The 13,239-nt window shown below is 40.6% G+C and overlaps 1 protein-coding gene across 1 annotated transcript in view; it reads right to left on the bottom strand.

Annotated features, from left to right (window-relative positions):
* LOC110533745 (neurite extension and migration factor) overlaps positions 1-4,914 on the bottom strand; it is a 33,932-nt gene extending 29,018 nt beyond the window's left edge. Inside the window, exon 1 of the mRNA XM_090186491.1 lies at positions 4,444-4,914. The gene's annotated coding sequence lies outside the window, so the exon portion shown is untranslated. The remainder of the gene's footprint in view (positions 1-4,443) is intronic.
* Positions 4,915-13,239: the final 8,325 nt, after the last annotated feature.

Here is a 13,239-nt window from a genome sequence, read left to right as displayed (position 1 = left end):
GCATAGTGCCAACTGTAAAGTTTGCTGGAGGAGGAATAATGGTCTGGGGCTGTTTTTTCATGGTTCGGGCTAGGGCCCTTAGTTCCACTGAAGGTAAATCTTAACGCTGCAGCATAAAATGACATTCTAGACGATTCTGTGCTTCCAACTTTGTGGCAACAGTTTGGGGAAGGCCTTTTCCTGTTTCAGCATGACAATGCCCCCGTGCACAAAGCGAGGTCCATACAGAAATGGTTTGTCGAGATCGGTGTGGAAGAACTTGACTGGCCTGCACAGAGCCCTGACCTCAACCCCATTGAACACCTTTGGGATGAATTGGAATGCCGACGGCAAGCCAGGCCTAATCGCCCAACATCAGTCCCCGACTTGTGGCTAAATGGAAGCAAGTCCCTGCAGGATGTTCCAAAATCTAGCGGAAAGCCTTCCAGGAAGTGTAGAGGCTGTTATAGCAGCAATGGGGGGACCATGATTTTGGAATGAGATGTTTGACGAGCAGGTGTCCACATACTTTTGGTCATGTAGTGTATAACTGTTGTTCAATATTGTAGCTCCTTTAATTCCCACCCTTTGGTTTTGTAGGAGGTCTTTGTATGATTTCTCTTGTCGTCTCTCCAAACAAAAATATAGGAGCTGAATAAAGATAATAATAAGAACTCTGAGTGGGCCAGGAGCAGGACAGTACAAAGCCTAGTAAACAGCCATTGATTTGAGCAGGGCAGGGCTGTTTACTAGGCTTTACCTCACTTCCCCTGACGGACAGGCCTGACAGCAGCTTCTTCAGCAAACTCCTTTTATTAAAAATGTGATTAATATTTATCCAGCATTAGAGCCTTGCTTAAGACTGAAACTAGACGGATTAGACGATCCCCCAGACAAGGAGTTATGGAAGAAGGGAAAACCAGCTGAAAGTAATTCTTCTTCTTCAAGCCTTAAAGATTTATCTGAATAATGGATGTATTGTGAACCATGGTTCGATTGTACTGTATGTCCACGAGGCTGGAGAAGGAAGGAATTTGAGGAATATCAGTTAATCGTTTACTAAAAGTGTTATGCAAATGTCACTGACAGAATTACAGTACATAAAGGTAAATGTCTATGCCGTCAATATCTTTGTGGGAGAAGTGATATTTGCATTTTGTTGATCATATGCTCAATGCAAGGTAAGGTTGAAAATAAGATTAATGTCTTCCCCTTAGGTGTTGCAGAACAACAATGAGTAAAAGGTTTTATCCTTACCCCACTTAAAAAGGGTTATCAAACCTCTGACCCATGCACCGCTGAACCTTGACCTATGTATCAATACAACATGTCATTTAGAAAATGGTCTCAGAGACTGTAGAGTATGCTCATTTACTGAGAGGTTGACCTGAGAGGTTAACCAATATTCTGAGGTATCTGATTGTGAGAGACAGAACATAACTGCCATACCTCTGAAAACACGGACCCTATCCAAATAGAAACGTAAAACCTTGCTGTTATTTTCGTCTGGAACTTTTCTGATGACCAAGGTCATTAATGGTTGGCTGAACGACTCCTCCCCCTACACAGCTCTAGTGCATTAAACCGGAGGCTCCAGCTTCAAGGGGGAGAGGAACACAAAAGCCTCCTGTTATTCCTCTGTGCTGCTGCTTTCACCAGGACCTGTCTTTGCCAAGCCTCTCTGAGTACATGGCTCTACAACGACGGCAACAGGGCCCCTTTACAGAAAGACGTCTGATGGACAGCCTGACATTCTGCAGCAGCCCACAATGGCAACATGTACTCACCCTACAATATCAACACCTCCCCCCTCAATCTCCCTGTGAATCAAAGCCATTTGTCACATATTTGTTAATAATAGAGCGTGCATGAGTCCTCAGCTAAGAGACATTGGTAGTAGGTTATTTAGCAACCAAAGCTGAGAGAAAAAGCTTTTTTCTAAAGGAAGAGATGCAACAACTGTCTTCCCTTCTACTAACTCTCTAACGCTTGGAGACCTTAGGAAATATACAACAAGTCACCGTTGTTTTGAGTGTGTGTGCCCTATTCATGCCCTATGGGTGTTTTGAGTGTTTTATACAGCAAGGGAGGAGCTACCAAAAAAAGATACAGACAAGAGTAGTCCAGGACCACAGCAGTGGGGTTGGTATCTGCCTGCCTGTGAGAATGATAGAGGAGCATTGTGAATGAAACAGGCCCAGCATGGGCAGCTAAAGAGCTCAGCACTCTGCTCTGCTCTAATGTCTGTCTGTCTGTCTGTCTGTCTGTCTGTCTGTCCCACTAGAGAGGAAGCTCGGCTCAGACTCTTTCCCTGCAGTCATGAAAGCAATCAAAAGGGGCTGAGCCACCCGTCTCCCGGGGTTGTTACCTTTCTGTTAATTACAGCACACTGCCTCCACTCCCTCTGACGCCGAGCAGCGCCGCAGTCACCGCAACGGTGCAGTACTGAGGGAGGGAGGGGGCGCTCTCTAAGGGAATGAATGAGAGAAAACCAGGCACAATAGCATTTCAAATCAAATCAAATTGTATTTGTCACATGTGCCAAATACAACAGGTATAGAGATCTTACTGTGAAATGCTTACTTACAAGCCTTTAACCAACAATGCAGAATAAGAAAATGCTAAATAAAATAAATGTACAATATAGTAACACAATAAAATAACGAGGCTATATACAGGGGGTACTGGCAGCGAGTCAATGTGCAAGGGTACTTGCCCACTATTCAACAGGTTAAATCGTATGAAAACATGTCTGTTCATGTTCTGTATAGCCATTTTAAAAGGGGTGAAATTCAAGTTGATAGCATACATACAGGGTCCTATATAGAAGACTGAAATGTATTAAATCAGTGTGACATCTGCCCAGGTATTGGTACAACCCCTCACCCAACCTCCCAGGCAGCCTCACTCCTCCCCCTCTGGCACTACTTTCAGACAAACACAATGCAGTGCTGTGTGCAGCCCAGCCTTCAGAAACCTGCTCTCTCTTTGGCTGAGAACCTTGGGCTGCTGAAGTAAGGAAGACAAAACCCATAGAACGGTGGGACAGAGGATACATTAAGAGGATGGTTGTTGTCTCACCCTGAACATGCCTCCTCATTCACATGAGGAGAGATGGGATGGGAGGACCAGGAAAGGAAAGAGGAATTGATGCATGGGAAAATGACCAGCATATTTCTTCAAAATGACTTTGAAACCTTATTGCATCAATGGAGCGACCTGGGGCAACACAACCCCTTGGGACAGTAAAGGACACGTACTAGGTCTGGCACTGGGATAGGTAGGCTTTAGCAGGAACCATGCTTGAGTTGATATACAGACCTGATCAAATGAAAGGATGTTCAGGGCCTATTAATGGGGATACTCTGAACTAAATGAACAGGGTTAGTTTGGTCCTCTTATCTGACGTATTTTCCAAAACACAAAACCAATGAATTAACCTTCAATTTCAAATAAACACTTGTGCATAATTAAGCCTGATAAACAATTCCCCAGCCATTTCACAAAGGAATGTTGTTGAGTTAAAGAGAGTAGAAGCCCTTTATCCAGGCATTATTCTGGAAAGAGGGTGAATCATCTAGTTGAGCTCTCCCTCCCCTCAATCCAGCAGAGAGCTTGAAGTATGTTATTGCCATACATGTGAGAAGTAGGATAGATGAAACCTTACAATGATAATAATACTATAATAACAATGAAATAATTTGTGTGTCATTATTGTACACAAAGAGAGTATATTTCTGAGTGTGGCCGGTCTGAACTTATGTCACATACATATGTGAACTGAAATTGAACACAGCATCTAACCACAGGGGAAGATGAAAAGCTGGGAACTCAATGCTGAAAATAAATGAATCTGGGAGCACAGAGAAATGGTCGATTTCATGCCAAGGGGAGCACATTATTCAGTGAAATGTTCAAGTTTAAGCACCTTGTTTACTGAACTAAGCACTGCCAAATACCGCAAGGGTTGTCCACGACCTGTACTGACAATTCTCATATTGCCTCTGTGTGTCTCTGTGTGTGTGTGTGTGTGTGTGTGTGTGTGTGTGTGTGTGTTTGTTTTGGGGGATGGGATGTGGGGTGCAGTTTGCAGGTGCTCTAATGCTCCAATGTAGGGTATCACTTTTAAACCATAACATTTAAGGAATGATGCCTCTTAATGCATTTTATAACAATTGATGTCCCTCTCAGTTTAAAAGTGAAGTAACTGTAATACATGAAATACATGGTTAAAATACACATTCCCCAACAGATGAATGTTGATCTAATGTGATGCATGAAATACATTGTTAAAATACACATTCCCCAACAGATGAACGTTGTTCTAATGTGATGCATGAAATACCCGCCCCCTTTTATTTCGAATGAAGCCATATGAAGAAATTGCAGACTACGTTGAATATTCTTCACGCAAGTGTTTCCCTGAACTGAAAAACCATATTCGTTACTGTACATTTAACTTACCTCTATATTCACACCGGCTGCGCTTTTCCCGTCGCCAGCATTTCAATTACACAGTTGTTTATTTGACAGATGGAAACTGTATCTTCTCCTCTATGCAGCAACCTCACCATGTTTTTCCCAAGCCCGGACTCCCTGTATCAGCAGGTGGACGCGCCTCCCTATGATGGAGACAGCGCGCCTCGGTCCCCCTACCACTCCATTTTATTCTAGTCTTCTTTGTAATCCAGGAAATAAACAAAATATCTTGACCATTCCATGTGTCATGTGTAGGTCATGTTTTATAAAGCGCCATGGCCATGTTCATTTCTTATTAGGCTCCCTGGATTCATGTATACCGATACTGGATGCTGCTATTGTTATGCCATATATTTTTTTCCCAGATGCACCCTGTCCCTGACAACGACGGCAGGCTCGTGTCAGTTTGCTCCCCCTCTTTTGCGACCTGCCATAAAGAGCGCGCCCACAAATTCCACTCGTGACCGCGCTTCTACGTCGTTGACGCGCCCAGTTTAACGGTGCAGTTTGGTTCTCAAGGAAAATAGCTATTACAATGTCATCACACACGTTGAAACGTTAAATGACAAGCAGAGCTCTCTTCTCTTAAAATGTATATTTAGCTAAACCTGGAACCTAGTTTATGGGCTTATAAATTGGATGGATTATATTTATTAGAGTTTTACCATTCTTCCTAACATGAAAAGCATGATTGCAGCCTGCAATTCGGGGCGTTCCTGCATGTGCACCCTACCTCGAGCATCCCATTGGTTCCTGCATGAATGCCGCCCCTCGAGCACACGATTCATGCCTGTGTGACACTTTTGATATTCTGGATTTCCACTAATTGCCTGTGCAATAAAAATGTGTGTCAAAGGAGAAATAAAAGTATTATCTGAGTTTTTGGGGTGCAAGGGACACTATTTGTACCTAGCACACAGTGTCCTTCGCTACCGCCTGCCAAACACCTGCCCTCACCGTCATTAACAGAACTGCTGGAAAGCAGTGCCCAACAGACAGGGGCGAAGACACTGCCTTACCGGTGTCCTAGCTAGCTACCGTTGTCACCCCCGCCTCTTCTTCTGTGGGGTTTATCGGCGGTTGCCACCCAATTTTATGGTGCATTGCCTACTGTACTGGAGTGTACCACAGTCCTAGCTTAAAAATGGACCAATTGAAGTATAAAAAGAGGGGTTCCTGCAGATGCAGAAATGCCCACATGCAGCAACGCCACGAATTGCGGGCTGCAATTGCACCCTTTTTCCCGGGTGCAACTCCAGTCCTAGAGGGCCAGAGTCTGACAGTCATGGGACAACAGTTTTCTGCACAATTAAATGCAAGATGAAACCAAAATAACCTGGGCTGGCCACCTTCAAGGAGCTGGGCATGTGAGTTAGAGATGTCCAACCTTGTAAGAGAATGGCATTTGGGGATAAATATAAATTGCAGGTGAGCTTTTTGTTCAGTGGTATATTCTTATTCACTCTCTGAGAATATGCTGCTCCTAAAAATCATCCAAGGCAGGGCTGTCTTGGCATGGATCCATCTAGTTAAAGGTACGGAGACAGGCTGATTTAACTATTCATATTCTCAAATCAAAAGAGATGCAGGAAAATCTGGCAAATTGTGGATGTGATGATTTTAATCTTTAAGTTCTTCTTCAACTCAGACGATAATCATTGTCGACCACCTAGACCTGCAATTATGATTACGTTTTGGAGAGGCTGCAGGATCCTCGAGTTAAGTGAACAAAGTGTTTTTCATTTGTCACATAAGAGCACTCCATACTAATCTAGCTACTAACCCTTCCTCTAACTACCAACTTTTCATTTTGAGCAGCCTTTTCCCAGGTATCCTTGAGATTTGACATGAATGCACCTGAGCTCTCCTCATCAATGGTGCCTGACTCACTATAACCACATGATACATATTTTCCAGAAATAACACCAAGAGAACTGAACTGGCAGTTCTGATAACCTGCAGTGGCATAGTTTGAGGAGAAAAACATATTGTGCAGAGAATGACATATCCCTTGTATCCCATTTTTAGACATGATTACAATATGTTAATATTCACTGAGTATACCAAACATTAGGAACACCTTCACCTGGATTCACCTGGTCAGTCTGTCAGTATATGTACAGCAGTAGTTATATATACTGAACCAAAATATAAACGCAACATGTAAAGTGTTTTATGAGCTGAAATAAAAGATCCCCGAAATGTTCCATATGCACAGAAAAAGCTTATTTCTCTCAATACTTTTGGAGCTCACATACAGTAAGGTAAAACATTTAATTGACTTAAGAGGCTTACTAAAGACTCAATTCTGACTGTTGACAGAGAGACCCGAATTTCAGTTTGAAATCAATCATCACTGAAATTGTATTAATTCATGTCATAATTAATTTTAGTTGTATGCTGCATAGCTTAGACACTGATATAATCAGTCTATTTTGTCTGAGTATGATACCCCTTGTGAAATATCTTATGAGAGATATGGATAACAAGAAGCAAGCCCTGCTGGCAGACTGGGAATTTGGGGTTATGGTCAACCTTCCTACTAACCTTCTCCATATTTAATTTACTGAAACCACTCAAACATCTGCTATATTCTCTACCCCAGATGCTGCAGGTGCTCTTGTTATATCATGCCCTGTGTAGTGGCCTATCCCTGTTGGGAACTTTGTTTAATACTGCCATACTGTTGTTATGATACTGTTTTGCCCAACTAAGTGTTGGTTCTCCCTTCCTCATTATCCCACAGAGTTACACAGACTGTGAGTGGGTGGCTGGCCCTTTACAGTGGCAGCTTTAAACTGGGTCTTTAAACCTGCTCAGCACTGGGATGGGGGCACAACAAAGCCTTCACTGAGGGAGCAGTCGCTTCTGAGATTACAGATGCAGAGGGAGAAAGGAATTAATGAGCAAGAAAAAATGTATCCTTGTATCTCAGCGATTACACATTTCTGATTGTCTATCGATTCATATAATGACTGACAACAATAATCTCATATTATATACAGTGCCTTACAAATGTATTCACCCCCTGTTTTTCCTATTTTGTTGCATGTAATTTAAATGGATTCTTATTTGGATTTCATGCAATGGACATACACAAAATAATCCAAATTGGTGAAGTGAAATTAAAAAAAGAACTTGTTAAAAAAATTCTAAAAAATAAAAAACAGAAAAGTGATGTGTGCAAATGAATTCACCCCTTTGCTACGAAGCCCCTAAATAAGATCTGGTGCAACCAATTACGTTCAGAAGTCAAATAATTAGTTAAATAAAGTCCACCCGTGTGCAATCTAAGTGTCACATGATCTGTCACATGATCTCAGTATATATACACCTGTTCTGAAAGGCCCCAGAGTCTGCAACACCACTAAGCAAGGGGCACCACCAAGCAAGCGGGCACTGTGAAGACCAAGGAGCACTCCAAACAGTTGGAGAAGTTGTGGAGAAGTACAGATCAGGGTTGGGTTATAAAAAAATATACGAAACTTTGAAAATCCCACGGAGCACCATTAAATCCATAATTTCAAAATGGAAAGAATATGGCACCACAACAAACCTGCCAAGAGAGGGCCGCCCACAAAAACTCACGGACCGGGCAAGGAGGGCATTAATCAGAGGCAACAAAGAGATCAAAGGTAACCCTGAAGGACCTGCAAAGCTCCACAGCGGAGATTGGAGTATCTGTCCAAAGGACCACTATAAGCTGTACACTCCACAGAGCTGGGCTTTACAGAAGAGTGTCCAGAAAAAAACACCTCTCATCACCCTGAGAACACCATCCCTACAGTGAAACATGATGGTGGCAGCATCATGCTGTGGGGATGTTTTTCATCAGCAGGGACTGGGAAACTGGTCTGAATGGAAGGAATGATGGATACAATACAGGGAAATTCTTGAGGGAAACCTGTTTCAGTCTTCCAGAGATTTGAGACTGGGACGGAGGTTCACCTTTCAGCGGGACAATGACCCTAAGCAACACTAAAGCAACACTCGAGTGGTTTAAGCGAAAACATTTAAATGTCTTGGAATGGCCAGGTCAAAACCCAGACCTCAATCCAATTGAGAATCTGCGGTATGACTTCAAGATTGCTGTACACCATCGGAACCCATCCAAATTGAAGGAGCTCAAGCAGTTTTGCCTTGAAGAATAGGCAAAAATCCCAGTGGCTAGATGTGCCAAGCTTATAGAGACATACCCCAAGAGACTTCAGCTGTAAAAACAAAGTATCGAGTTTGCTCAAGTTTTCTGTTTTATTGTCTTATTTGTTGTTTGTTTCACAATAAAATATATTTTGCATCTTCAAAGTGATAGGCGTGTTGTGTAAATCAAATGATACAAACCCCCAAAAAATCTATTTTAATTCCAGGTTGTAAGGCAACAAAATAGGAAAAATTCCAAGGGGGGTGAATACTTTCGCAAGCCACTGTCTTATTACGTCGATTAAGTTACAAACCCAAAATATTCAGGTCCCATTTTCCTAAGGTTATGTCTTGTGGAAATTCATATAAGCAACATCCACTTATTGTTTAATACATTTGTTAAACTATAGGGCTACATGTAAACTCCCCCACCACAACTATTTCACTAATAAGTGAGCTCTAAACAGGCCACCCTCTGGTTACCATGTCCCTAATCCTTAGTGATCTAAACTTTCCACAGATATTAATGCAGTTAACCCTGAAGGCTTCAGACGCGACTAGACGTTTAACAGCAACTTACTCTTTATACTGCCATTTTAAATATTACATGTCATATATCTATGATGTTCAAGTACCAGTATAATGAGAGTAATCTCTGTTGGTTTATGCCCCTTTGTAGAATTTGAATAGAGAGTGGAACTAAAGACTGACGAAGACCTTCTGTTTGAAACGTCACACTCAATAAAACAAAGGTTGCATTCAGGATATGGGTATGTATTTATTTTTCAGGATGGTTAGTCCAGGAATAAAATATGATAGGCCAGAGAGTTTTCCTGTCTCTTATGCTCATTAACTAGTATAATCAGAAAAAGATTGGAGCTGCAGAGTTCCATACCCCATCCAGAGGGGTTATTTTGTAATAATGAGGGTTAATCCGTCTACATTTCTTAGAAACACAGTGTTCAGACAGACAGACAGTGAGGGCTACAGCAGTCAGGTGACACTGGTGAACCTAAAGCTCGTTATGACTGGAGTATCAGGAGTTGTTACAGGAGGTGGGACTCAGGTGAGCTCTGACCCTGGGTGTTGTCAATACACAGTGTTCATACAGGCGCCTTTTGTAGAAAAGGCTCTTGTAGTCATTATCATTTTCTACAAAGGAGATTTCCTACTGTAGCATATTATGCAGTTTTGCACAAACATTTAATTTTTTTCCATTTACATCATACCTACATGGTGGTGCAACGGTCTAAGGCACTGTTTCTCAGTGCTAGAGGTGTCACTACAGACCCTGGTTCAATTCTAGGCTGTATCACAACAGACTGTGATTGGGAGTCCCATAGGGTGGCAGGCAATTGGCCCAGTGTTGTCTGTGTTTGACTGGGGTAAGCTGTCAATGTAAATAAAAATTTGTTCTTAACTGACTTGCCTATAAAAATAAATAATATACATTTCTAACATTTAATTCACAATGAACTAACATGGGATGGGCACAGAAGCTGTCCTGTTATGTAGATATCACATTGGTTGTTGGAATACTGTAAGTGTTTTCATGCTGACTGTGGGACTGTATAGCCAGCCATGGTTACTCAGACCTGGACCCACTGAAACCAGCCAGGCTATTTGCATATCCATGTGCTTTCAGTGTTGATGGTTTATGGAAATCTGACAATTCACAAGTTTCTACAGGACCAGTGTGTTAGTAAGGCTCCTGGTGCCCAGTGTTACATTGCACAAATGTAACATATTCAGAGATGGAACACACAGCACACTGACATAATCTGACAAAATAAGCTCTTTTCTGTTTTTACTGTCATTAAGGAACAGAAAAGTTAGCAACACAATTCCACTCGGATGCTGAGGAGATTTGGAAGCATTTCAAATAAGCTGCTTACATTCATTCTATTTGAGGAGCCAGGCTTTTTGTCATTTGTTTTTAAAAATGGTGTTTTGTCTTTGTTTTCCGCAAGAGCCGTCCCTCCCTTTTCACAAAACCAATTAATCTCCACACAGAGTTCTATACACAAGACTTAAAACGGTTTCATTAAAATATCCAGCAGCAGCAAAATTTAGGCTGCTGTGCTGCATTTTATTATACAAAAGACTGAGTTACATATACCGCCAAATGCTACTGTCAAGAGATGATGTTCAGGATTAATTTAGGATATTTGAAATTAACATAATACAATTTAAATGTTAAAGAATGTATTGAATACATTCACAGATGCTACAGTGGGTGCTTGTATTTATTGAGAGTATGTCTTTTTTTCCATAATTAAGTTGAATGATAAAGCCCCACTGGGCACACCACGTCATTTCAATGTGGAAATGTGGGTAATATTTGGTTGAGACTTTGACCAAAAATATTTCAACCTTTATTCACCCACTAAAAAAGACAGCCAGAAGTTTTGGAATTGAACAATGTGTTAACCATCTAAAATCAAATTCCAATGGAAAAACAATGTCTGATTTTTGGTTTAGTTGTCATCTAAATGTGTTACCACTGCACATTCAACCATTTAAAAGCACAGCAAAGTTTAAAAATGGGAATTGTTTTATTTTATACCACAGATTGTGATATCACTGTGCTTCATCTAATAGCAGAACCAAATGACCTGGATTACAGTTGAGATTACATTAAAAGTACATGTTGCAAGTGATCAATGTTGTTCGAGATTCTGCACAGATTATTACAGCAATTGTGAATATCTCCACAGACCTGTGACGACCTATGCACGCACGCACGCACGCTATCTTGAACATGCACGCTTTATATGATTACATAAAAATAAATGCACAGTTACAATAACTTCAAAATCTGTCCATGGATGTCTTACTCATTTTAAGGTTGAATATTACATTAGTTTGCAAAATAGTCTTAACTTTAGGTTATTTACTATATTACAAAAGCGTTATAAAATGTGTTATATTTGCGCTTTATCTAATATCACAACCAAATTACCTGGATTGCAAATAAGATTACATTGCAACAGATTGGAGATTCTGCACATATTATTATTATAGCAATTGCAAAGGTCTCCACAGAACTGCACCCTTTGCATGCCATCTTAACATGCAAGCTTTCTATGATTACACAAGACAATTACAGTAACCTGAAAACGTGGCCATGGACGTGTTACTCATTTTAAGGTTGAAAAAGTAAGATAACATTAGGATATTTACTGTATTGCAAAAGTGATAATGAATTGTGTTTGGTTGTCAACACAACCAAATGTCAACATTTTAAGGAGATGTATCTTTTGTGCCACTGACTTAGTCTGGGTTTAATTCTACAAACTAATCATTTACATGTTGGATGCACGTCTCCATCTCAACCAAAGTTAAAGAATAGGACTAAATCTAATCAAATTTGAAATGAACTTTAAATAAAGTTTGATTTAGTCCTATCCTTTAACTTAGATATTTGGTTGAGCCGGTGAATCCAACATATAAATTATTTGTTTATAGAAAAACTGGAATTAAACCCAGACTAAGTCATATGCACAAAATATACATCTTCAAATTTTGACATTTGGTTGCGTTGACAACCAAACACAATTTGAAATCAACCAAAGCTTGAACCCTTTGACTATATGTATTGTCAATTTTAGTTGAACTATGGGTTGAATTTAAACAATCGCTGTAGACCTACATTCTATCCCTGATGACACATGACTAATAAAGTATGGTTTCATTTAAATTGCTCTGTTTAACCGACACTTTGGAATGACTTTGATAGCAACAGTGAATCTATTTAGAGATCTCTCAATAATCATTCTCAAGATAGCACATTGGTAGTAGTTAGTGACAAATATCAAAGCTAGGCTTGGTTAAAACCCTGAATGGGAGATCAAATGGATAGCTGTAGATAAATCAACTCCCCAGTAGGAGGTGCTGCCCAGCCTATAGTGGATATAACTTTGAAGATCTGACGTCTCAAATGTAGAAATTCAACATATATTATAGAATATTTGTTTGTCTATGTTGAAAATTGGTTACCATGATGACATAATCCTGTGGTTGAAATTTCACCCTCAAAATAACAGTTGATTACTTTTTTCAAATCCAATGTATATTCCAGATAGATTCCACATCACAATATGTTAACAAATTACATTGAAACAATGTTGACTTAACCCGTTTGTGGCCAGTGGGGCATCCACTCTTTTTAAATATACAGTGCATTCGCAAAGTATTCTGACCCCTTGACTCTTTCCACATTTTGTTACGTTACAGCCATATTCTAAAATTTAGTTTAAAAAAATGTCCTTCATCAATCTACACACAATGACAAAGCAAAAACAGATTTGTATACATTTTTTCAAATGTATAAAATAAAAAAAACTGAAATATCACATTTGCAAAAGTATTCAGACCCTTTACTCAGTACTTTGTTGAAGCACCTTTGGCAGCGACTACAGCCTTGAGTCTTCTTAGGTGTGCCAAACTCCAAATGGGCTGTCATGTGCCTTTTACTGAGGAGTGGTTTCTCTCTGGCCACTCTACCATAAAGGTTCTCCCATCTCCACAGAGGAACTCTGGAGCTCTGTCAGAGTGACCATCGTATTCTTGGTCACCTCCCTGACCAAGGCCATTCTCTCCCGATTGATCAGTTTGGCCGGGCGGACAGCTCTAGGAAGA

This window comes from Oncorhynchus mykiss, chromosome 10 (genome assembly GCF_057628025.1).
Source record: "Oncorhynchus mykiss isolate SJ-2025 chromosome 10, ASM5762802v1, whole genome shotgun sequence".
Classification (NCBI taxonomy): domain Eukaryota; kingdom Metazoa; phylum Chordata; class Actinopteri; order Salmoniformes; family Salmonidae; genus Oncorhynchus; species Oncorhynchus mykiss.
This window is presented reverse-complemented; position numbering and strand designations above follow the sequence as displayed.